The sequence below is a fragment of the Crocodylus porosus genome, unplaced genomic scaffold (assembly GCF_001723895.1).
Source record: "Crocodylus porosus isolate Cpor-Errol unplaced genomic scaffold, CroPor_comp1, whole genome shotgun sequence".
Classification (NCBI taxonomy): domain Eukaryota; kingdom Metazoa; phylum Chordata; order Crocodylia; family Crocodylidae; genus Crocodylus; species Crocodylus porosus.
Window position 1 is genome coordinate 26,885 of NW_017728949.1, and position 26,663 is coordinate 53,547.

Below are 26,663 nucleotides of genomic sequence, written 5' to 3' on the forward strand. Positions count from 1 at the left end.
CTTTTTAGCCTCAGGAGGTCTGCTAGGTCCCTGGAGAGCCAGGGAGGCTGCTGTGCCCTTTTGCTGCCTTTCCTCTGAGATGGAATAGACTTAGCTTGTGCATTGAGGATCGCTCCCTTGAGAAGCAACCACTCTTCCTAAACTCCCCTCCCCCCAGGTTCATGGTCCCTTATGGCCTCACCAACAAGCCTCCTGAGCTTGTCAAAGTCGGCTTTCCTGAAGTCAAGAGCTTCTGTATTGCTGACTGACTTGCTAGCTTTACAGCGGATGGTGACGGTGATCAATTCGTGGTCATTAGGTCACTGATTAGGTCATCCCTGGTTGCCAGTACCAGGTTGAGCAGTACTTTACCTCACGTTGGCCCGTAGACCTCTTGTGTCAGATAGAGGTCATCCACGCATGACAGTAAGCTTTGCGACCATTTGTGTGTCTCTACCTATTATTGCTGATTGAAGGAGAAGTCCCAGGAGGGGAAGGGATGAGGGGACGGCCACCACCTTGGCTGCTGGCTGTTCTTTGTGCTACCCTGCCAGCCAGTGCCTTCCCCTCCCAGGCAGGTTGCAAAGCAGGAAGGACCACTGGCTCTCACTAGGGAGCCAGCATTTTATTTTTATTAAGTTTTTTTTTAAGGTTGATTTCATGGACAAGTGGAGATTTTGTGGTTTATGCAAAATCCACAAAATCATGAATTAAGTAGGTCCCCAGGTAGAGGGCACTCCCATCTTGGCCCAGTGTGAGGGGGAAGTATTCCCCTCTGTAAGTGTGAGAGAAGGAGGGTCGTGGAGAAGAACATCTCAGTGAACGGTAGTGGTCACTGGTGCAGGTCTGGTGCCACAGAGGCTGTTGCTCTAAGGTTTATCTCATACTGGAAAGGGCTTGTTGGTCAATGCTAGTCAGGTAATTCCCAGTACCAGTGTTGGTACCAAGTGTCAGTACTGTGTTCTCCCATCCTTTTTGAGGGCCAGTGCCTTGCTCCCTTCTCTCAGGGTAGAACACTTGCATTTGGTTGAATGGTTTAAGTAGCCCTTATGGGATAAGCCTGATATTTGCTCTGAGCTGTACTTGGGCTCAGTCCAGGTGTGTCACTTTGTCTAAGGGAGTTTCTTTGCCCCCAAGTTGATGCTGATGTATTTGGCGCTGAGGCCATTACGGCCAAGGATGCAAGAGTGATTTGTGCTGGTGCCAGAAAGGTCTCAACGCCTTTTCAGGCTGCTTCTCCCTGTGGAACTGAAAACAGAGTATGTGGTTACTGCAGCACCTGCTGTAGATATGCTTCATGCTGGAGTTGAGGGAGGTGTCTCTTCTTGGTACAACCCAGGAAAGTTGTCTGACCCCAGAGAGCTGAAATTTGAGCCCTGCATCTTCTAGTATTTGAGTGCATGATGAGGAGCAGCAGACGGAGCACTCATGTGGGATATGTCCTTCCCTGAGGCACAGAAGACATCTGCTGTGCCCAACAATTAAAGGGAGAAGACTTATCACAAGAACAGGAAGGGTTCAAACCATATGGGTTTAAAATCTGCCATACCAGCAGTTGGTGTGAATTGTCTGTTGTTTAGCAAGGATTTTGGTCATCTTTTTTTTTGGGGAGTGTCTAATAAAAAGTGATAAGTAAATAAAGGAATGAAGACAAAATCATTCACATACAGACTGAGCCTGAAGATGAAGAAATAGTAGGAATTTGGACACTGTCCAGTTTGTCTTGCAGCCACAGTCCAAAAGCAGGAACTGAGAGAGGGTCATGGCTACTCTGACCTCTGGGCTCATGCATGAGCAGAGAAAATGCTCAGGCTGCACACACGGCCCCCACCACAGCCAGTCAGAGCCAGTCTGAACCCATGCACAAGGCATATGCACACCTGCAGCAGAATCCACACAAGCAGTATGTGTTCAAAAAAGAAGGGTTTGTTTCAAAGCAATGTACGAGGAAGGAATATTATCACTCCCATTTACCAAAAGGAATGGCTTGTTCAAGCCAGCAACGTAGCATGATGCAGTTAAATATTATTTTAAGGCCAGGAAAGGAGAGGAGTTCTTTTCATTGCATTGCTCCTCCCCCTGATGCAGCCATTGCGGGCTCCCTGTGTGAAAATAAACTCCTTGCTTTCTCTCATATTTTTTGGTGCCTCTCACAGTACTACACAGCATGGAAACAAACCTTCCAGAAGCCTATTCCCAACTAGGTATCAGGCTAGAAGGGACCCAATTATTCTGCAACTTGGAAAAAACAAAACTGTGGTCCACACAAGTGAAAGCTTACTGCTTGCAGACAACTACTGACCCATACATAAAAGAATTCTGGTTGTATTCACTGACTGGCAAGTCTGATCTGATGCCAAATAATAAAAGCAGATTCTCGCCTTAGTTTCTTTGTAAATGCAGTCAAATATCAGTTTATATTTTCCATTCATTTATTTGTATTTTGATTGTGGGGAAAATGAGTCTACCTGCCCAGCCTCTGGGCACACCTATGTCTTTAAGACTTGAGCAAAAATAAAAGTATAACATCTTGCTAACAATTGGCTGCAACTAACAGCTCAAACCACCCATTTTCCAACTACCCTGAGACAAAGTCTAGTGTAGACTCATGAGGAAAATCTCCAGCCAAACTCTTAGCAACTAGTTTTACACATCCTATCTGAAAAGAAGCCTGAAGGTCAGCAAATGGTTCCAGCTAACCGACACAGGATATGAGCTCCAGAGTAAAGTAACCTGCACTGACAGTGCCTTGCCTCCTGCCTCTACAAAAGGAATCCTAGGGACGAATGAACAGGAGCACCGTAGTTGAACATAAGTGATGGAGGTTACATGAGGACAAGGCCATTGCCTCTTCGAATCCCATTGAAAAGCAAATCAGGAACTAGTGAATTACAAGTGAAATGTACTCAGACGAGTCTGTGACCCTTTGAAAACAGCACACAGAATTTTGCCCTCGCTGTGGCTTCTGCGTATCTGAAAGTAGATCCAAGGATGGCAAGATGCCACAGACCAGTGGAAAGAACTGTAGTGAGAGCTGCATTAAAGAAAAGCTGAAATCATCCCCACCAGGAAGATATAAGAAAAAGCTCTCCAGTATGATGCTGCTACCTAGTGATAAGGGAGCGGAGACAAGTCCAAAAGAGTGTCAACCACTCTGGCCATTGATAGGCACATTCTTTCAGCAAATATGGCAACACCTACAAAATCCACCAGGAGCTTCCCCCCAGCAGCAGCATCTCCATCTTTCCTGGAGTCAGCCTGAGTCGACTTACCTTTATCCTGGACCAGAGAGCGACTGCCCTACCTGGACCTCAGGAAGGGACAGACAAATGACCACAGAATATCTGACGGCAGCCCAAAGCATCTCATAGTCTCTCCTAAGGAGCTCATCCCACAGATGGAGAAGCATGAGTGACAAGGCAGAGCCCTGCAGAGAGACAAGCCTTTAAGGCTGATGAACCAATTATTATCCTCAGAACATTTCAGGAGAAGGAAAGAAATAACTGAAAACAAATCCATCCATACCTGCCTGCATGCCAGCAAGTCAAAAGCAACTTATCGTTAGCTGAACTGGTAACAGCTAATATATCCAACCAAACTGGTATGAACACCTGACCCCATTTATCACCAGATTATATGGTGGCCAACGAAAGCACCACAGTTTCTGTTCCATGAAGCCAGATTGATAGGAATGGCATGCTAAAGAAATGCAGGCTCCAGACTGTTCTGAAGCAGCTCTGGCACGATGTTCTCATTCATTTTCCCTGCAAGGGAAATCTGAAACAAGGCTCTAACTGACCAAGCCACAAATTTAGGCTGTAGTTTCTTGAGTAGTAGCCTTGCAATTGCTCCCGAGGAAAACAAAAATCCTCTTAAAGAGGCAAGCACTGATAATCTCCGGAAAAATGAAGCTACTTACCAGTAACTGGAGTTGTCCCTTACATGATCCCACACGTTAAACCCACAGAGATTTTTGCCTTAGAAGTAACCATAGGCTACACTTCAGCACTTATTTCCTGTGTGCTCCACGCCAAGAGGATAAAGAACAGTGAACACTTCCAACTCCTCAGTTTTCTTTCAGTAGCAGAGCTCTACATTGCATTTGCTCCTGAGGAAGAGAGGAGGGAGGGTAGGATTTAAAAGTATGCAGAAGCAGATCTAGGATGCTAAAAAGGAGGGGTGGTAGTGGTGGCAGCAAGCTTACTATAGATGCAACCAGTGGCTGAAACCAGAGCTCTCAGTGGTGAAAGGGGGTATGTTTGGACCACCACACCCACTGCATCTGCCTCTGAGTGTACATGAACACTACAGCTTGAGGAACTTCAGTTAATAGTAAGTAATTGTTTTCTCCTGTGGCTAGTTGTCCACATGCACATTATCTTTTGTGGGTGACGCCAAAGGAATGCTCAACATATACCTTAATGTGGGCCCTGTCATTCCCTACACAAACAGAGATGGGAAAACTTCCTCACTGCATGCAGCAGCAGTTCGGGTGGTTTCCAGAATGGCATAATGCATAGGCAAAGGCATGTACCAAACTGTAGGTGGCTGCTCTGCAGGCATGAGTGACAGGAACGCTGCACAGAGAGACTCAACATTAGTTTCTTAGGCTCTGGTGGCAAGTTGCGCTTATCACAACGTAGTTTGCATAGTGCTGCAGAAGGACTTGACTTTGGGTCTGAGGCTGAAGCAAGGGACCTCTCTACGAAGAAGTGTCTTTGTTCTCCTTGGGATTTCTATAGGTCCCAGTCTGAAAGACTGACAGATTGAGCATAAACTTGGAATGAGAGTCTCTCCCACTTAGAAGAGACATATCTTGTATTGTATGTTCAGCTTGTGGAAAAGGCACTTAAGAGGGGGCACGACAGCAGTCTTCAAATACTTGAAAAGCTGTCATAAAGAAAAGGGAAAGCACCTTCTTTTCTCTCTTGCTGCAGAGACAGGACACAGACCAATGGCTTGACGTTTCAGCAAGGTAAGTTTAGATGGGATATCTGGAAAAACTTCTTCACTGTTAAAACAGTGAGGTCGAGAAACAGACTGCCTAGGGAAGTTGCAGACTCTCTGTCACTGAAGGTGTTCAAGAAGAGGTTGGACAGCCTCTGGTCAGGGATGATCTAGGTGTAGCTATGCCTCTGTTCTATTATGGCTATTTCCCATGCTTCTGGGCTATTATGGTTGTCCCAACTCCCCCCTTTCTGCTATATGTATCAAAGTGTTGGGTGTTAAGTCTTCCTCAGAGTTATTGACTGTTGGCTACAGCCAAAGCTGGGGACTTTGACTGGGGTGTGCCAATGTTTCTGCTGAGACCAAAGTCAGAGGTTTTTGGCTATAGGGTCTTGCCCCTCTGCTCAGGGTCAGAGCAACCGCCTTATTTGGGTCAGGAAGGAATTTTACCCCATGGTCAGATTGGTATGGACTGGGGAGAGGGGGGCAGGTTGCCTTCCTCTGTAGCAGGGAGCATGGCCCTCTACCTGGGATTTCTCGAGCATTAACTGAAATTTCATAGAAGCAGGATGTTAGCTGCTGTGGTTCCCCTGCTTTCCCTGTGACAGGTTAGGATGTTAGGTCTGTGTTGTGCCAGGGTTGATGGTAGTTTTATACAGAGTTTTATGGATTGTATAGGATGGGTTGGATAGGGATGATCCTGACTCAGGCAGGAGGTTGGGCTAGATGACCTTTGGAGGTCCCTTCCAGCCCTGCTTCTCTATTATTCAATGATTGTCATCTGATGCTAGGATAAAGCCAGCAAAGGTGGGACAAAAATCCCAGAGAGCACTTGGAAGTCTGATGCAAAGACATAACAAGCAGTAGCCCTGCCACCTCTTCAGGAAGACACTGATTCCAAGACTGAAAGAGTCCATAGGAAAAAAGAACCCAAAACTTTGTGGTGTTGACAAACTTACTGTGAGGAAACTGGGAGTGCAAAGTTGCCAAGCTACAGCCACTGGCCTGAAGCCTGAAGACAATATCTCAGCTTCCGTTCCTTGGACAGTGAAGCACCTGAATGAAAGAGCAGGAGGCAGGGGTGAGCAGGGACTTTCAAAGACTTACTAAGAGTTGGGTGCCTTCTATGATCCATTAGGCTTAAACACCTTCAAATCTCCATGGTGTTTCATCTCTGATCAGCAGCTGAAAGGAACCCAGGAGCAAGGAAGCATATGCTGCCATTTACTTCCTCAGTATAGGGCCTGAGGGGAGATCAGGCTAAACAGGGGCGGGCAAAATATAGCCTGTGGGCTGGACCCGGCCCACCAGGCCTTCTATCCAGCCCATGGGGCCCAGCCAAAAAACAATCACTACCAGCCTGACAGGAGGTGGGCTTTCAGAGGTCATGTGCCATTGGACTGGGCAGGCTCTGTGCTTTCACCTCCATGGGGCTCCTGGCACTGTTTGGAAGCCCCATGCGGAGGCACCAAGTATGATGACATGAGTGGACAGCTGGTGAGTGGGGAGGGGAGCTCTTGCCTGCAGGGAGTGGGGTTTGTGGGTGGGAGTGGGCCCCCCGCCACAGTGCACAGCCCCCACTGCTGGTGACAGCAGCAAGCCACTGGTCCTTGGGGAGTTCTTGGCCTGCTGCAGGCAGAGCCCCAGTGGCACATGACTCTGGCTGAATCCCAGAAGTTGCGTGTGCCAACACATGGGGCTCCTGGCACTGCAGGTGAGAGCCGGGTGCCTCTGGGCTGGGCCAGGCCAGCTTCGTGCCTCCACATGGGGCTTCCAGCACTCCAGCGAGGAGCTGCATGTAGAGGTATTGGAGCCCACCTGGCCCAATGGCACACAACTCCCTGTGGCTCCCGGTATACACACCACTGGCCTGGGCGGGCTCCATGCCCCTTGTGCAGCTCTCTGTTGAAGTGTTAGAAGCCCCACATGGAGGCACTGGGCCCGGCCCAATGGTGCATGGCTCCTGCCTGTAGTGCTAGGAGCCCCACATACCTGCACGGAGCCAGCACGGTCTGGCTTGAAGATGTGCATGAGCAGGCTAGGCCAGATCCATGCTGCCACATGCAACTCCTGGGATTCAGTTGGAGCGGTGCACTGCTGGGGGGCTCTGCCTGCTGTGGGCCAGGAGCACCCTGATAGCCTGCTGCTGCTGCCAGTGGTAAAAACTCTGAGCATGGTAGGAGGCATGTAGCGGGGCAGCCCACCCACAAACCCCACAATCACGCACCCCACAAATCCCAGACCCACCCACCTACACACACACACACACTCCCCCTACAACCCCACACCCCTTCATAAATCCCACAGCTCCCCAGAAGTTCCACCCCCCACACACACACAAGAGTAAAACTTTATTTTGAGTTTCATAGATGTTAGGGTCAGAAGGGACCTCAGTAGGTTATTGAGTCCAACCCCCTGCTCTGGGCAGGAAAGAGCGCTGGGGTCAGACAACCCCAGCTAGGTGCTTGTCCAGTCTCCTCTTGAAGACCTCCAGGGTAGGGGCTCCACCTCCCTGGGAAGCCCATTCCAGATTCTGGCAACCCTTACTGTGAAGAAGTTCTTTCTAATGTCCATCTGAAATCTGTTCTCCCTCACCTTGTGGCCATTGTTCCTAGTTACTCCAGGGGTTGCCCTAGTAAGTAGAGAGTCTCCTATTTCCTGCTGCCCTCCCCGATGAATTTATAGGCAGCCACAAGATCATCTCTCAGCCTTCTACTGCGAAGGCTGAAGAGATCTAGGTCCCTCAGTCTCTCCTCCTAGGGTCTTTCCTGAAGGCCTCTGATCATACAAGTAGCCTCCTCTGAACCTTCTCAAGATTCTCCGTATCTCTCTTGAAGTGCAGTGCCCAAAACTGGACAGTACTCCAACTGTGGCCTGACCAGTGTCGCACAGAGGGGAAGCATCACCTTCCTGGACCTGTTCATCATGCATCTGCTAATGCGTGACAAGGTGTGGTTAGCCTTGTTGATCACTTTGTCACATTGATGACTTATGTTCTGCTGAGAAGGTCATCCCCCAACCTGTAAGTGTGTTGGTGGATCTTTTTGCCAAGGGGCAGCACTCTGCACTTGTCTTTGTTGATCTGCATCCTATTTTGTTCTGCTCGTTTTTCCAAACTGTCCAGATCCGCCTGGATCCATTCCCTACCCTCTGGTGTGTTAACTTTGCCCAATAATTTGGTATCATCTGCAAACTCAGACAAGGTGCTCTCCATGGCCTCGTCCAAGTCACTGATGAAGACATCGAACAGCACCGGTCCCAGGACTGAGTCTTGTGGGACTCCACTGCCCACACCTTTCCAGGCTGATATTGACCTGTCCACCACCACTCTCTGGGTATGACCCCCAAGCCAATTTGCCACCCACCTGACAGTGAAATCATCTACATCATGGCCTGTCAGTTTATTTACAAGAACGGAATGAGATACCGTATTGAAGGCCTTCTTAAAGTCTAGGTAAATGACATCTACCTCAACTCCTGTGCCTAAGCATTTTGTGACCTGGTCATAAAAAGAAACAAGGTTAGTCAGGCAGGATCTACCTGCAATGAATCCGTGCTGATTTCCTTTCAGCATTATTTCCCCCTGCTGGGCTCCCACTCTACAATAACCTTTATATACACTATGCAAGCACAAGTAAATCAGAATAAAATATTATTTGAAATAAAACTAAAATATGTTATAGAAGATGTTTGATTTTTACTGTATGATTTGGGTTTTTTTTCTGGTTCCAAGATGGCAACCTCCCCCCCTCCCAAAAGGGCGTACTTCCGGGGACAAGGCAGGTATTTCTGGTGGCAAAGACCAGGGGTTAGGGGGTGGGACTTCTGGTTCCAAGATGGCTATCAGGGGGCAGGGCACCTGCCAAGGGGCAGAGGTACCCTTGTAGCCCTTGACAGCTCACCAAAAGTTGTTAAGCGGCCCTCCACCTGAAATAATGGCCCTCCACCTGAAATAATTACCCACCCCGGTCTAAACTCTACCTTATGGGTATTGCTAAGGCAAAATGTCTCAGTGTGAGGGCTCACAGAATGAAAGAGACTCATAAGTAGCAAGTTTAAAGAACTTATAAAAGGAATTTTTTTTTACACAGCATGTAATTAATTAATTGCCACAAGATGTTGTTGAAGCTGACAGTTTAACCAGATTGAAAAAAGGACTGGACAAATTTTTGGAGGAAAGGTACATCAGTAGCCTTTGAGCACAGAGGTTAGGGGTGCAGCCTCTGAACTGAAACTTCTTCGTCCTTAAATGCTGGAGGCTGCACGTGAGAGAGGAACAGTGGAAAGAGCCTTGATCATACCCTGTTCTTTCTCTCTTTCAGCATCCACTCTGCCACTATGACAAACTTATTTGCTACTTTAAGGGGTCATAGTCCAAAAGCCCTCAAAGTGAAACTACAAGCCTTTCTCAGAAAGGGAGGCTACTGGGAAAGTGGTCACTGATTCCTTTGGGCAACTGAAAATATAAAAGGAATGGAAGTGGAGGTCAAAGGTGCAGAATGAGTGCACTGAGGCAAGACACTGAGCAGAGCACACTGGACAGTGCTCACTGGTCCTCAAACAAATCCAAGGAGCCAGCAGACCTGCCCAGTGGAACTCATACTGGACATGTGAGCAGATGAGGTGCAGGAAACCAGAGCCTGGGAAAAAGGGACCTATGGTCTGACCCATTAAATGGTAGTTCTTATGTTCTGGTAGAGGAAGCAACTGAGGAAATGGCTACATGTACATTAGTGTAACTTATCAAAAAATGTATAGACTGGGGACATCTATGCATATGGGTAAGAGAGGATTATACTGCCTGACCTGGCCATTTGTAGTTTTCTAAAATCTATACTGTAACCAGCATGTGTGCCAACTGAGCCCAATACAGTACTGTATACAGAGAGGGCACATCTACACATGCAGTTAATACTCAGAAAGCTTACTGTACAGTAAAATACTGTGCAATAAGCTTTCCCTGAGTGCATGTCTACACATATGTCTATCGGGAGCAAATCTGTTCCTGATGGGAGCAGTTCAGGGAAGAGATGCTCCTGCCATGCTCTGCTATTATATGGCAGTCAGGGGGAACTCCAGGCTTCTCCGGGTGCCAGTCCCAGGCTGGCAGGGGGCACCTGTGTCAGGCCTAGGCTCTGCAGGATCAGGGGAGCTGTCCCACCTCCAGAGCAGCTGCCTCCTACCCCTGCCCCTGCCCAGGCAGCTGCCTGCTGCCCAACCTGTGCTCTGATTGCAGAACCAGGCCAGGACAATGTCCACTGGCCATTCAGCAGCTGGGACATTGCCCCCCTGCCTCCAGGAGATGCTTGCTGCCAGGGCTGGATCCAATCATGGAGGGCAGGGACAATGTCCCCTTGCCCCTGCAGCAGGCAGCCCTACTCTTCCCCTGGCTCTGAGATCCGAGCTGGGGGCTGGGATACTGCCTGCGATTGGAGCTGGCTCCAGTCCTGGCACCAGGCAGGTCCTGAGGGAAGGGATCATTCTCTTGCACCCTGCTGCCCGGGCTGACCAGGAGCAATTTGCTCCCGGTCATCTATGTAACTGTGCTACTGCACAGTAGCTACTGCATAGTAAATCTACTACCTGTATGTACAAGTAGTAGAAAACTGTACGGTAGACTAATCTACTACGCAGTAGCTCCTGCACATGGTTACACAGTGATGCTTTACTACAGAGTAGATTAGTCTACTGCGCAGTAAATTGTCTCATGTAGACTAACCCAGCAAGTGCTTAACTATAGGTTCTCTGTCCAACATTAAATACAGGGTACAAGTAATTTATGGGAACAAGAAGAGAACAGCAAAACTGCAGCCTGGGCAAGCATACTTTCCATTCCTTCTGCTACTTCATGTTCCTTGTGCACGCATATGAAAAACAGGAGAGGCTGAATATTGGTCCTGCTAAATCATTTGTGCTCCTTGCTACATTAGGCAAAAAGGAAATATATCAAGGTAAGGATGACTACTGCAGTACAATCAAGTTTGAGACACTAACTTCAGTTTAATAGGAGCTGAAAATGGTCTGATATAGAGAGAAAAAGTATTCCAAAATTAACACTTCCTTAAAGTTTTAGGGGAGCATCTCACCTATTTTTTTTGCAATCCATCTGCAATACCAGACGTCCCAGCACATGGTTCTCACGTGCCAATATTTTTATATGGGTAATGTTTGTCTACTTTATGATTTGTTCACTTTCTGACCCCTCCTACAACCAACCCTTGTATCTAGAGGATGAGAAGAAAAATCATCACCTTTAACATAGTGGGGCAACTATACTTAGCTGGGAGCTAAGGTAGCAGAAGTTTAAATTTTACCCCTACCAACTACTGAGTTTACGAGTCCATTATTATTACCTAAAACTACCAGCAGTTTTAAAACATATTAACCTTTCAATGATATGTGGACTGTGGCAGCAAACTGAAGTTTATATTGCTTTTTTGTATCAATTGACAAGGGAAGCAAGTACTCTGTGAAGTATGTTATCAATAGCACTACAAGCAAGGTAGCATGCCTTTATTGGCACTTTTACATTCCCCCTAATTTCTCATTACCATGCTTTCAAGATTTTTGGTGGGCGAGTTGTGTTCTGATACAGTCTAACGAGTCACTAATGATGCTTCTGTTTGTGTTATACACGCTCTATTTGAAATGTAACATAGGAATAAATTACTGTTTAGGAAGACTGCAAGGAAGCCAAAACCTATTATTGAACTTCAGTCTCCACACAAACAAACTGGGCAGTCATTAGAAATGGGACTGTAAAATGCTGGCCAAATCAGATTAGCAGTTTGCCTACACAAGATCGACCTCACATTCATACAGTCCAGAACACCACTTGTTTCTTATCTCATTTGGGCTATTTAAACATAACATTTAAAATGGTGACAATCATATTATCTGTTACCAGACAACTAAATTTCAGAGTTAAGCAATACTTAGATAAATCCCGTTATTTCCAAGCCTGGCCAAGATTAGGTTAAGTTTGGATCCCAGTATTCTTTCACCTGCTTTACAAAAATAAACATTTCAAACGAGAATGTGAAAACAGAGGGAAAAAAAATCTGTTACTCTAGACTAGTGAGTGTTAGTGATAAACATGTGCATGTACATCCTTACTATCTGATGGAACACAGGCCCACAAAGGGCCACTGCATTAAGCTACATGTGCAACTTCCAGTATTCTGGAAGGGTACCAGGACTGATTTTGCCCAAAAATATTTTCTGACTGAGACACAGGTAGACATGTTTAATGCAAAAAATAAAGACCTGGGTGTCTGCCACATTTCCCACCCCATTCACTCTGAACAAGAAACCTTCCTAACAGGATCATGTTAAAAGGAAGCACTGGTTATTTGGAGGTTACCATTTACAAGGCACCATCTACCCAAGGAAAATTGCGCACATCTGACTTAATATAATCTAGTCTCAATTGTGCAACAGTGCTGAAGACAGTTTCCTCCAGCATTCCCATCTATGCTATCAGTACAGCTGTTTTGACCACCCCTTGAGGTCCAGACAACTACACTAATAATTCTGTTTCCTCATAAATGTGTAACCAAAAAGGTGGAACTAATTTCTGTGATAGCTGAGAGCTGATCCCATTTCTTTTAAGCAAAACAGCTGCTGATATCCATGAGATTTTCTTTAAAAAAAAGAAGAGCAGGACTTAGCTCAATTACTTTTGGTGGAAATTTAGAATCCAGTTCAGTAAGTTATTTAAGTACATGCCCAACCACAAGCTTGCGAACAATCCCATTGACATTAACTGGACTATTCAATGCTTAAAATTAGTCATGTACTTAAATACCAAGATGAAATGAGGCACTGGAGGTGGACTACTATTCCTGAACAAAGGGATTTAAAATGAAAGTGCTCACAAGTAAATCATGATGGTGTGACTAGAACTGCTAATGTTAGATCTGCATTGGAAGAAAGAGAGAGAGAGAGAGAGAGAGAGTGTGTTTTGAAGCATCTGTTCAAGTTTAAGCATATAAGACATTTTTTAGTTCAATGACTCCATAGGAAAATGCCTCATGTATCAGTGCATGACTCAAATTTTCCATTGCATTTCCCTTATTACAACATTGACCATAAATATACTATTCATTACTCTAAATATATCTTTTTTATTTATAGCTTTAAAACATCTTCTAACTTATTTTGTCATATAAGCCGCTGAGGTCTTCAATTTAAAAATCATCATTCTGCTTTAAAAATAAATGCTAACTAATAGTGCAATGTATTTCAGTATCAGTCTTAAACTAAGCAACATATATTTGCAGCAGGTAAAATGCAGGTGGTATTTTTGCTGCCATGAAAAGGTAAATATTACAATAATATTGTAATATTATTGCTGTAGAGACAAGTGCTTAAATTTAAATCACACTCTTATGTCTGCTTCTGATATTTTTATTCTCAGGAATATGTCTTCATTAAAATACCACTATCCTTTCTTGATAGTATGGCAATTTTACTAATATAGAATCTATGTTCCTTTGCTGTTATTCTTCACTTTGGAAAACAAAAAAAAAAATCATTTAATGAATCCCAGCCATTTGGAAAGACCACAGATAACCAGAAGCCTGAGTACTGCAAACAGATTTTTAGCTACTCACATGTATTATAGAAGTAGCTTAGTAAACAAAAGCGGCACTCCTATAATACTATGGCCTTTGTTTCAAAGCAGTTTTTAACAATTAACTCTGCATAAAATATAACAGAAATTTAATACATTCAGTGGCTGTCTTTACTGAATTTACCATAAATATTGGCAAGTAAATATATACTTTAAGTGTACATTAAAAACATTTTTTTCAGAAACAGAATATAAGCCAGAACAATATTAAACAAACACCCCTGCCCCAGAATCATAACCTTAGCTGACAGGAAAAGAAATGTAGCATTTTGTATTGTGGTATCAGTATGTTAGAGTGAAATTCCTTGCTCATTGATCACAAGAACAGAAAGGACCAGCTGGAGTGCTCTAGAAAGTACTTGGTTTTGTGATAATGAGTCCATTCACGCCATGTAACAAATAGGATCATTTCCATTTAATGAGGATGCAATGCTGTCACACTCAAGCAGCGAATGCTGTTGTGGTCAAGCTACAAATTCCCAAAGGAGCGCCTGTAACCCAGGGAATATTCTTCATGTGTAACACAAACAGGGAGATATATTTTCCAACAGTTCAGCAACTGTTAAAACTAGAATGTGTGTAATGATGGCAGGAATGTTAAAAATATAAATTAACACATCGTATAGATTTGGGAAACTTCCACGAAAGTTGTGTCCATACAGACACAATTTATCTAAAAAAAATATCAGAAGCACTCGCTATTTAATGATAGCATCGAAGGTAAATGTGAAAATGTTATGGAAAGAAAGGGAATGAATACCCTGTCTCCAATCTGGGAATACTACTCACTTCCACAGATTCTTCCAGTAGAGCATGGAAAGCAGGAAAATCCAACCATTCCCTTCTCTAGTATTGCTACTATTATCCCTTTAATTAATTGATTTAGTACATTTTAGAATCGTCTGAGTTTGTGCTACTGTTCACAGAATAATGGGTTATATGACTAAGACAAACCTTTATTCCACATTCCGCCACCCCTTGCAATCATATTTTTGTTTCCTATGAAAGTACTGAGTGACTAAGTCTGTTTAACTTTTTTTTAGATAAACAGGCTGAGATCCTGGCATCCCTCACTATAAGAAACACATTACAATATTTTCAGCATTTACAGAGATCTTCTCTGAACTGTCTTTTCAACACCATTCTAGAACTGTGGACACTGGAAACACCAGAGCCAAACAGAGATAAAAAATCACTTTCTCTTGATTATAGATCCACGATATCACTAGCAAATTTGGCCACACTGTTGAACTAGGAGTTCATATCTAAATGAATATCCACCTGTGATTGGTATAAACCACCCCCACCACTCCTAAAACTGCAGGGAGGGAGAGCTACGGTAATCTCCTCTGATATAACCTGGGGAGTAGCCAGGTGGAGGGAGAAACCTCAGAAAGTATACAAGACAGTAAGGCAGAACGTGGTCCAGGAGAATCACGTGGAGTTCCCGCTCTAAAGAGAGGCCAGAAAAAAAGCCGCAAAGAAGAACTGGTGGGAAGCCACAGGAAAGGCATGAATTCCTGTGGAAAGGCTTAGAAACAAGTGGCCAGATTGTAAAAGGCAACCCTACAGGGCTAAAACCAACAGACTAGATAGATGACTTCAAAGCCAGAATAACTGATGGCAAGGGGTATAAAGGACACTGTGCTATAATACACTCAACCATCAGGGGAGGGGGTGCCCTACAGTGGCTGGGGAGACATCATTTTACAGCAACATGTTTCCCAAGATTTTTTCCAACTCACTGTCCCAGGCCAGAGCTCCCACTGTGTTGGTATGACCTGAATTCTTTGTTTTTAGGTGTATAAAGCTTTTACACTTGGCCATGCTATGTACAAAGCACATACTATGTGTTTGAGATAAGCTTAGTAAGCAAATCCGATCACTCTGCATTACTGACCTGTTCCTCTTCATAATTTACTAATCTTTATGTCACCTGCAACTTATCAGTAATAATTTTGTTTTCTTCCAAATCACTGGTAAAATTGTTAACTAATTTTGAGACAAGAACTGATCCTTGTGGATCTCCACTAAAAACACAGCCACTTCATCATGATTCCCCATTTACAGTTGCATTTTGAGACCTGTCTGTAAGCCTTATCTTAATCTATTTAACACGTCTGTGGTTATTATGTATGACTTAATTCTAGCTTCTTAATTGCAAAGTTGTGTGATATCACATAAAAAGCCTTAGAGCATTAAAGCTTTTAAGCCTTTGTGTATTAAAGTCTATTGAATCATTATCTGTATCAACCTCGTAAAAAAGGATTGTGTATAAAATTGGTTTTAAAAGGATGCATTATCTTTAAGAATGACTTTTTCCTTAGAAGTTTTGAACAAGCTGGACTGGTTTGAAACTCAGCAAGCTTTGCTTAACAAACTACTCAAAGGACAACAGAAACTAACTCCTGAATAGAACTGCTTCTAAAAGTAACAAAATTGTGCTGAACATGGTTGCCAATTTGGGGATGGTTTCACTTCAATCAAAACTAAATCCATTTTTCAAAACTTATGAGAAAAAATTCACTGTTGGACCAAGACCCTATGTATGACATTCAATTCCGAACAACCTGTAAAAGATCAAAGCCATTCACAACTTTAAAAGATGTCAAAAAGTAAATCTTATCTTAACCAGTAGGTGTATTTTTTTTAACACCTTTTAAGATGTATTCCTACTTAGTGTAATTGGCTAAAAGAACATCAGCACTGTGATCAGTCCCAGCGTACAGCCAGTGTGCCATGTGAATAGCACCTGAAACTTTGTTCTGAGTGCTACAATTTCCTTACCTTGTTTTCTTTCCCCTCAAGTACAGACAGGGACCCGATGAACTCCAGCTGTGAGAGATTCTACGCAGCTGTGTCCTCACTCCTGAAGAGCAGGTCTCTTTGACACAGCTAATGTGAATCACTCCATTCAAAGTATTTTACCTTGTTTTACAATCTATGCCATCAAAATTGCCTTTTTAATATATAACCACCACTGACTAGTGAGGGCTGAACTAGTTGGTGCTGACCAGCCTGCATGTTAGTCAGACGCAGAATAATCTGTATTGGTTCATTTCCCCTCCCCACCCACAAGCTAAATCTGCCATCAGAGCACCGTAAGAGTCACACACATTTCTTTCTCGTCCTTTGTATATCTGAATTTACATGCACGATTCTTTTTAGGGTTGTTGTAAGAGGACTTTCAGCTTAACACAAGCAATCAAGAAAAGGAAGGAGGCAACTTATAAGGTATTCAGAAAACATTTCAATACTTTCCTCTTCAGTTACAAATGCAGCTTGATACAATACATTCAGATTCATTTTTCCCCATGAGGGCATAAGCAATACTAAGTTAATTATTTCCTGTTCTGCTTGCAAACAACTTCTGCTTTGAAAGAGTCTCCTTTCATCTATTTCTTCACAGAAGGAAGGAGCTGCTTCTGCAGTCCTGACCTGACACAATGGTCTTTTATTTACAATTCAAATGAACTGAATAATGAAAATCTGGGCTTCCAGATCATTTAAACTGAAGCACACAACTGATTCAGTGAGATTCAGCAGAGAAAAAATATTGGTGGAAAAATCCTTTACTCTCTCCTACAATATATTGCCCAGAGAACTGTGGAAAGAGTGTTTTTGAGCTCTTTCAAAGAACTAAACAAGTGCCTTTCAAATATTTTTTCCCATTTCCTAATTTACCAGATAAACTGCAAATAAAACCTGGGACTCCTATGTCTGAGAAGTACATTAATAAAATAGTGGCTTGTCTCTCAAGAATCATCCTTGTCTCTTAAGAAGTCATTCCTAAAGGAAGATTGTCCATCCTTTTTAAATTAATGTGATACATAATCCTTTTTAGGAGGTTGATACAGATAATGATGTAACAGACTTCAACTTCTGTAAGGCCTTTTTATGTGATATCAACAACTTTGCAGTCTAGAATTTAGAATTAAGAAGTCACACATAATAAGCACGGACATGTTAAATAGATTAAGACAAGACTTGCAGGCAAGTCTCAAAATGTAACTGTAACTGGGGAATCGTGAGGAAGTGGCTGTGTTTCTACTGGAGTTCCATGGGGATCAGTTCTTATCTCCAAAATAGTTAAAAAATTTACCAGTGACCTGTACATACTATATTTTAATCCAGCCTGTATGGTACCATCTCCTACTTCCAAATAATTATAGTCATGAAAACAGCATCACTGTTTTTCTAGGAAGTGGTGTTTACACAGTTTCCTTGGCATCCCTGGCTAGTGTCTCCCCATATAAAGAAGATTTGATCACTTCACTAAAGATGCCACAATAATCAAATTAATACATCTTATTCTTTCTTAAACTGACAGACAAGCTAAAATTTACACCTCAGGGGTGAAATCCTGACCCAACTGAGGTTAACAGCATTGGCTATATGGGGTTGAGTTCTGTCTACTGTTTTGAGATTGGCATTGCATGGCACTGAAGAAACCACAGGAGAAAACTGAGACAACAGTGCCTATATATCTCTTGCTTCAGTTCTGCTGTTACCCTGATCAATGGACAGAGGTACGCAGTTACACTCCTTTGACCTGTTTGATGACAAGACAACAGCTGTTGTCAGAACAGAAAGAGAAAGCTGGACGGAGTTCAGAGCTATTGAGCACTCATCTCAGGAGAGTGCTAAGATGCTTTGCAACTCCTCTGGCCACAAATGGCTTTAAACAATTTTGATCTGCTCAAGCAAAACCAGTTGCCAGTTTAGATTAAACTAATGTTTCAAAATGTATTAAAACAGGCAACAACATGCTTATATCAATGCTATTTTAGAATTGCAATAGGGACAAATAAACAAATACTTTCATAGTGACAGCAAATAAAAGTGTAATTAGGGGGGAGAAAAAGCTGGTGATCCAAAATCCCCACAAGCCCTATATGAGCAATATTGCCCACAAAACTAAAACTTTTTACAACTTCCCTGTGAAACTGCTCCATTAAAGCTTTACAGAAGTCAGAACAAATGTCACATTAGCGTCACCCAGGCCAAGACAGACTAAGTAACTATATCAGTTTGTCAGACAAGGACCTTAGAATAGAAAGGTGCATCCACTTTTTTTGTTGCTGGATACAGAAGTCAGCCAGTCCTTCTTGAGCTAGGCGCAGGTTGGAAACTTCCTTCTTTCAGCCTATCAACATTTTAAGCTTTACAGAAATGTATAAGAATATTTACAATAGTTAATTTTCAATCCTGTTTTGATGATGTAGGTAGTGTTTTTAATGTGGAACCAACCTGTCATGACATCAGGTCTTCACACTGGGATTTGTATTTGTACCAAATACAAGCATGCTCTACTGGAAGATGGCATAGAAGTGCTTTTAGAAATAACATCTTTTCATGAAAATTTACTAAAAAAATCCATTTACTGGGTTTTAGATGGAAATTATAGATCCCTTGGTATGTCTTGAAATAAGGAGATTTCTCAAACTAGAATCCCCCATGAAATAAAGAAAAAGAAATTCTAACGTTGAGGCCGTAAGAACTTTATGAAGGTCTTGCACAACCACTATAATGCATATTACCCCTTAAAGCCAAAAAACCGACATGTACATGAATAAAGTGTGGTCTACTAAAAACTGCGTAACAAATTGGTTCAGAGATGCTCAGAAAAGTGTGTATGCTCATAATCTGATGTTGCTATAACCAGACTTCATCGCCAATGATGGCTAATATCCTATTCAGTTTCAAAAGAATATTTCAAGTATTGATTGGGTTAGAGAAATATAGCTTTACTCAACAGAACCAGGCAATTATGTATATATATATGCACACACATGCACATGCTAGTTTCATCAGCATTTAATGCTGCCCAGGAAATAAAAAAACCCACACCCCATACTAACCATAATATTACAAGTTCTAAAGAAAACGAAATCGTGATTTACTTTAGTTCTCAGTAAAGAGTTCTGATAATGAAAGACATTTCATAAACTAAACTGTAAACTAAATTAGAGACTGGTCTGCATGTTTTGAGTTAGGACTAAATACATTTAATTTTTGTACATTTCAGTATTTCATGCAATCTTATCTTCCTATTCAAAAAGCAAGCTTTTGCATCATTTAAAATCCAAAAGAAAGATGTTTCCAAGGCACAGAGCAGTTGGGCACATAACTTTCTGAAGAGTGCCAAGAACCACACTGACTTTTGTGTCTTTTAAAAATCTGCCCCTAGATCTATTTTAAATTGTTCCCTCGACTTCCAAATGTTTGAAAGTCTCTAACAGCTTGTTTTAATAAACCAGAGAATTAATATAGTAAAAACTTTTCTCATGTTGACAATTCAAAAGATCAAGTTACAACTACAACAGCTAAAAAGGGTCAGGTCACTGGTTCACTCTGGAAAGTTTTCGAACTAGAAAAACTAATGCAATCTTGGAACTGGCCTGCAGTCATCAGCTATGGTTACTTCGTAAGTATTGTTTAGAAACAAGTTTCTGAAGAACAAGGTTCAAAACAGTGAATCTGTTGCAGCTTTTTGAACTCCACTCTACAAAAGAATGATCAATAAATTGTTCTGACGGGATCGATTTTACTAGACACACGGTGACAGCCTCCCTTTTAGCCCCAATCTTGACAGGCTGTCACCGAAACTGCAGAACACTTTAAATCCTAAATTTCACAGACCGAAAATCAGGGTTGGCTTTCTATCCAGAAAGAGGTAAGACAGAAACGGCACAGAATCGCTGCTAAAATTTACTCACACAGTTCAACGATTCCTAGGGAGGAAGGAATTAGACTTGATGAGACGAGACATCAGACTGCGTTGTACCGAAGAGGACAAAAGAAGATAAAACGCTGCCACTGGACGCGGAGAAGCAAGGCTCTGTGGGCCCGTGTTTCGCCTGGACAAAGGGTAAAGCGTTCCTGAGAAACACAGATATGAACCAGCGGAAGTACACGGCAAATGATGTTTCCAGTGCTGCCACCGTTTCAGAGCCACCCGGCACGGCCCCCTTCCCTCCACAGCATGCGACAGCATTCGGCGCAAAGGGTTTTTCTCTTTACGTTCTGGAGAAGTGAAAAACCCTGGACAGCCGTGACGAGCCAAGTCGCCCGCGGGCTCTTTTCTAGCTCTGCCTCCCACCCCCCAAACAGTCCGGCCAAGTCTTAGGCATTTAACATCTCTGTGATCTTTTTCCTCCCCCCTTAAGCATGGCAGCCGGACATCGATCCCCTCCTAATACAGAAATCAATCAGTGGATGCCAATCCCTCCAGCACCCCGCCACACCACAGCCACCCATCCTCACAACAAAAGGGCACAACCCCAAATTCCCTCCCCCACCCCCAGGTGCAGGGGGCAGATGCCAGGCTGGGGCAGCACCAGGGGCAAGGGGCCACCCACCGTGCCCCCCAAACCCTCCAGGCCGGGGCAAGACCCCAGCCCCAGGCAGGGGCGCCCCCTGCTGGCGCACTCACCCGCCGGGACACGGTGCAGCGGAGCGCGCGGCCGCCCTCGGCGGGGAGCCCCGCCCTCCGCCGCGCTTCGCCTCGGCGGGACCCCGCCACAGGGGAGTGGGCCGGGGCGCATGCGCGCGGCCGCCCCTCGCCCCCTTCTAGATGTGCGTTCCATCCCCCGCCGCTGCCGGCCGAGCCTCCTCTCGCGCCGGCCCCCCCGGCCGAGGCCCTCCGCTGGGAGTGGGCACCTTCTGAGTGGAGGGGCCAGGGGACGAGGCTGAAGTTGGTGCCTTCTTCCCGGTTCCTTTTCAAAAGCTCATCCTTACGCAGGGAAAGTTGTTAGCAAAGAATTAGACGTGGCTAAAGAGTTCGTCAGAAATGGAGATTTACTAATAAGAAAATGGAAAAGAAGCTCATTTATGGAGCCCTGAGATCCGGCTGGGGTCACGGGGCAAATTCCTCCTCGGGGCGCCCCAACCCACATGCCTGCACCACCGGAAAAATTCTGAGCAGGCGGTGTCTGGCCCAAAGCTTACAGTACATTTTTTATTATACATTTTGGATGAAATTCTAGCTTTTTAGCATGTCTGATTCACTACGAACAACTTTTTTGTTGTGTAAAGATTAGCTTTGAGAAAGGGGCCAGGAAGAAAGAACCAACTTCAGCTTTGTGCCCTTCAAGCCCTTCAGCAGAGAACAGAAACTGGGTTTCAGATGGAAATTATAGATGCCTTGGTATGTCTTGCTTCCCAAGCCCTTCAGCAGAAATCAGAAACTGGGTTTTATAGATGCCTTGGTTTCCAAGCCCTTCAGCTGACAGCAGAAACCCCCACCATACCCTAAAGGTGTGGACTCTCCATCAGTGGAGGGGCAAGAGAGGCCTGGGTAGGGATAGGTGTGGGAGGATCTATAGCAGCCACCCTGATTCTCAGCTGGGGGTGTGTGGCTCCCTGGGGTGCCTTAAGATTCGTGGTGTTACCCTGCAAGGCCTACACAAGCAGGATGTGTAAAAGTAAACCTGAAGATTGCCAATAGAAATCTGCTGTTAAGATTTCTTGCAGTCTTTCTGAGCCCTTGGCAACAGAAGAATTGCTCCCTTATTCTTCTGTAGTCAAAAAAGAAGTGAAAAGTAAGAGCTGACATTTTCTGAGGGTCAAATGAGGGATGCCTTAAGTCTAAAAAAGCTTGAGAACCCCTGGCTGTGTTCTGCTGTGGGTTTTCCCATGCTTCTGGGCTTTGCTGGTTACCGTGTGGACCTGGGAGGGGATTTTTTCCCCCTTCCTGCTGCTACATGCATCGGGGTTTTTCATTTAAGACTTCCTCAGAAGCATTGGGTATTGGCTACAGCCACAGCAGGGGATTTTGACTGGGCTGTGCCAGTGCTTCTGCTGGGATTTAAACCCAGAGGTTCCTGTCTAGAGAGTCTTGCCCCTTGGCTCTGGGTCAGACCAGTCATCATATTTGGGGTCAGGAAGGAATTTTACCCTGTGGTCAGATGGATGTAGGCTGTGGACTGTTTTGTCTTCCTCTGCAGTGGGGAGGGGGGGAGGATGGCCCTCTACCTAGATGTCTGGAGCATATTTTAACAACTTTTCCACTAGCAGGATGTTGGCTATGATGGTCCCCCTGCTCTACCTGTGTGTAGCATATTAGGGTGCTGTCTTGCTTTTTGTCAGGGTTGATGGTATAGTTTTGTTAACCGATTAGATAATGGATTTGTATAGGATGGTTTGGATTGGGATGATCCCTGCCTCAGACAGGCGGTTAGACTAGATCAGGAGTATCAAGCTCATCCTGGACCCGAGGCTGGATCTGGATTATGGGAGTTCCTCCTGGACCAGATCTGCAGAGCCAGCAGCAGCTGGGATGGGTCTGAGTCCAACGGCATGGTTGAGGGAGCAGGCAGCAGTATGGATCTGGGCAGGCAGCAATGGGGCAAGGGAGTGCTGTATCTCCCTATCCTGCTCCCTGATCTATAACGTATTTTGAAAAGCAAGAATTCCACAAGAGCTTTTGGCTTCTCAGGATACTTTGGTGACAAAGTGTGAAGCAGCAATAATAATATAAGAATATTATTTAGAGTGCCTTTAATCTTGAAGGATTTGGTTCCTGAGGATCAGGACTTTCATCAGGAATATTACCTGTTTTGTTCCTGTGAAAAACTACTGACAATTGATCAAGGTTAAAGGCTCTTGCAGTTTGCATATGCTCTGCAGAGATGACTTTGATTTTAGCAAATAAATTCCTCAAAGATTCCTTCTGGGCTAGGCAGAAACTAGCCACTGGCTGAGTAAGGCTTGCCCTAGACTAGAAACTCTAATCTGCTGTGAGCCATGCCTTGTCAGGTCTAGGTCTAGGTCTGGGTCTGGGTCTGAGTCTGGGCCATGTCTCCAGTGCCCTTCCTGATAGATCTATGTGGAGTAGGGGAGGAAGCCAATGGATTCAAATGCAGAGGAGACAAGACCTGGATGTGCAGAAGAGGCAAAGTAGATTGGAACAAGGAGCCCACCATGACAGATGGAGAAGCAGAAACTGGGATGAGAAGCTGGAAGGTGAAAGAAGGAAACTATAACTGTGTTTTGTGGGGAGACTGGGACTGGGAGCAAGAGAAGGACAAAAGGAAAACTAGGAGGCACTAGGTGGATGGAAGAGTAAAAGAAAATGAGGAGCCAGGGGACTATCTGAATAAGAAGAGTAGGATGACAGGCCTAAGGGGTGAAGACTTGTTCTGAGCTGGTGAGGAAAATGGGACCAGGAAGCAAGGACTGTGCCAAGACTGGGCTGAGACAGGGGGAGGGACAGGACAAAACTGGTTATTCTAGGGCAGTGGTTCTCAACCTCTTTAGACTCAAGGCATCCCTGGATAGATTTGAGGACCCCTTGGAAGATGCCAGCTTTTAACTTCTAATCTGTTGCAAACAACTCAGAAAGACCACAACTATGCATATCTAGTGGAAATCTCTGGGTTTATCTTGTCAATCATATTTGTAAACCTAATAGTGCTAACATTGTATGGCACTCCATGGCATCCTTGAAGGACCTGAAGGCACCCTGGGATGCTGTGGTACCCTGGTTGAGAATCATTGTCCTAGGGGAAAGAGGTGGAAGAATCTGTGGATGCAGAACAGCCCCCCTTCCAGATTCTGGATCTGAGCACAGGGTCCTTGAGTCTCACAATCCCTCTGCTGTCATCAGATATCTGTGAAACACCCAGGCAAAGTGTCCCATCCCCCACTGGTGCTGGTCCACACAGGGATAACAAGCTACCACTGCTATCAGTTACTTGACTAGCTCAAGTGGCTGAAGTCTCTGTGATTCAAAGGTACCAAACCTGCTGATGACATTATGTCATGTTATTGAATGTTTAGGGATTTTTTAGTTTGGTTTTTTTTATAATTTTTTTTTAGCAAGGAGTTGCCCAGACATACACAGAACATGAAGCCCCAGAGCTGGCCCACACTGTGCACTAAAAGGTGCAGCAGTTTTGAATGAAAAATGGGATGTGATTGTGTAATTAAAAATGTACAGGCAACTTTAATCCTGGCATTTCCTATTTAATCCATGACTTTACAATCTTCGTAATCATACAATCATAGAAAATTACAATTGGAAGGACCCTCAAGTGGTCATTTAGTCCAACCTCCTGCTCAAAACAGGACCAGCCCCAACTAGATCATCCAAGCCAAGGCTTGGTCCAGCTGGGTCTTGAAAACCTCCAAGGATGGAGATTCCACTACCTCTCTGGGTAGCCTGTTCCAATGTTTTACTACCCTCCCCATGAGAAAATTCTTCCTAATATCTAACCTAAACTTCCCTTGCTGCAACGTGAGACTTGCTCTTTGTTCTTTTATCTCCCACCACTGAGAACAGTCTAGCTCCATCCTCTTTTGAACCCCTTTTCGGGTAGCTGAAGGCTGCTATTAAATCCCCCTTCAGTCTTCTCTTCTCTAGACTAAATAAGCCCACCTCCCTCAGCCTCTCCTCATAAGTCATGTCCCCCAGCACCCAAACCGTTTTTGTTGCCCTCTGCTGGGTTCTCTTCAATGTATGCACATCCTTTCTGTAGTGGGGTCCCCAAAACTGAACACAGTACTCCAGATGTGGCCTCACCAGTGCTGAATAGAGGGGAATAATCACTTCCCTTGATCTGCTAACAGTGTTCCTGCTGATGCAGCCCAGTATGCCATTAGCCTTCTTTGCAACAAGGGCACACTGCTGGCTCATATTCAGCTTATTTTCTGCTGTAACCCCCAGGTCCTTTTCTGCAGAGCTGCTGCCCAGCCAGTTAGCCCCCAGCCTGTACCGGTGCATGGGATTGTTCCATCCAAAATGCAGGACTTTGCACTTGTCCTTGCTGAACCTCATGAGGTTGCTTTTGGCCCAATCCTCCAATTTGTCTAGTCATTCTGAATCCTAGCCCTACCCTCCAATGTATCTACTGCTCCCCCCAGCTTGGCATCATCTGCAAACTTGCTGAGGGTCCACTCTATGCCATCTTCCAGGTCACTGATGAAGTCATTTAACAAAACTGGCCCCAGGACCTACCCCTTGGGCATGCCACTTGATACCGGCTGCCAGCTGAACATCAAGCCGTTGATTACTACTCTGAGTTTGATGCTCCAGCTAGTTTTCTATTCATCTTACAGTCCATTCATCCTATACTTCCTTAGCTTGCCTGTGAGAATGTTATAGGAGACAGTATAAAATTAAGGTATACAACATCCACCAATCTCCCCTCATCCACAGTCAGTCACCTCATCACAGAAGGCAATCAGGTTGGCCAGGCATGACTTGCCCCTGGTGAATCCATGCCAAGAGTTCCTAATCACCTTTTTCTCCTCCAAGTGGTTAGAAATGGATTCCTTGAGGATCTGCTCCCTGATATTTCCAAAGAGTGAGGTGAGGCTGACTGGTCTGTAGTTCTCTGGATCCTCCTTTTTCCATTTCTTAAATTTGGGCACTATGTTCGCCCTTTTCCAATCATCCAGAACCTCCTCCCCTGATTGCCATGAGTTTTCAAAGATGATGGTCAGTGGCTCTGCAATACCATCAGCCAACTCCCTCAACACCCTTGAGTACATTCCATCTGGCCCCATAGACTTGTACATGTCCAGCTTTTCTAAGTAGTCCCTAACCTGTTCTTTCACCACTTAGGGCAGCTCACCTCCTTCCCAAACTGTGCTGCCCAGAGCAACACTGGGAACTGATCTTGCCTGTGAAGACTGAGGCAAAAAAAGCATTGATGTACTTCAGTCTTTTCTGCATCCTGTCACAAGGTTGCCTCCCCTATTCAGTTAGGGACCCAAACTTTCCCTGATCCTCCTGCTTGTAGAAACCAACATACTTCTAGAAACCCTTCTCATTACCCTTCACATCCCTTGCTAGCTGCAACTCCAATTGCGCTTTGCCCTACCTGACTTCATCCCTGCATGCCTGAGCAATACTCTTACTCCCTAGTTGTTTGTCTAAGTTTCTACCTCTTATAAGCTTCCTTTTTGTGATTTAGTTTATTGAAGAGTTCCTACTAAGTCAAGATGGCCTTTTGCCATACTTGCTAGTCTTTCTGTCCATTGGGATGGTTTGTTCCTGCACTTGCAGTAAAGCTTCTTTAAAGTACAGCCAGCTCTCCTGGACTCCTCTCCCCTCAGACTGGCTTTCCAGGGAATCCTGCACATGAGTTCCCTGACT

General features: G+C 44.5%; 1 protein-coding gene across 7 annotated transcripts in view; it reads right to left on the reverse strand.

The window, feature by feature from the left end:
- GJC1 (gap junction protein gamma 1) overlaps positions 1 to 21,087 on the reverse strand; it is a 31,228-nt gene extending 10,141 nt beyond the window's left edge. For 2 of the 7 annotated variants that reach the window (XM_019554558.1, XM_019554551.1), the window contains exons 1-3: positions 20,997 to 21,087; positions 20,283 to 20,421; positions 3,899 to 4,087 (exon numbers count right to left, since the gene is read on the reverse strand). The gene's annotated coding sequence lies outside the window, so the exon portion shown is untranslated. Of the gene's footprint in view, positions 1 to 3,898; positions 4,088 to 5,885; positions 5,972 to 16,348; positions 16,563 to 20,282; positions 20,599 to 20,996 lie in introns of those variants that run through there. The other 5 variants (XM_019554556.1, XM_019554553.1, XM_019554554.1 and 2 more) reach the window with 5 other exon arrangements.
- Positions 21,088 to 26,663: the final 5,576 nt, after the last annotated feature.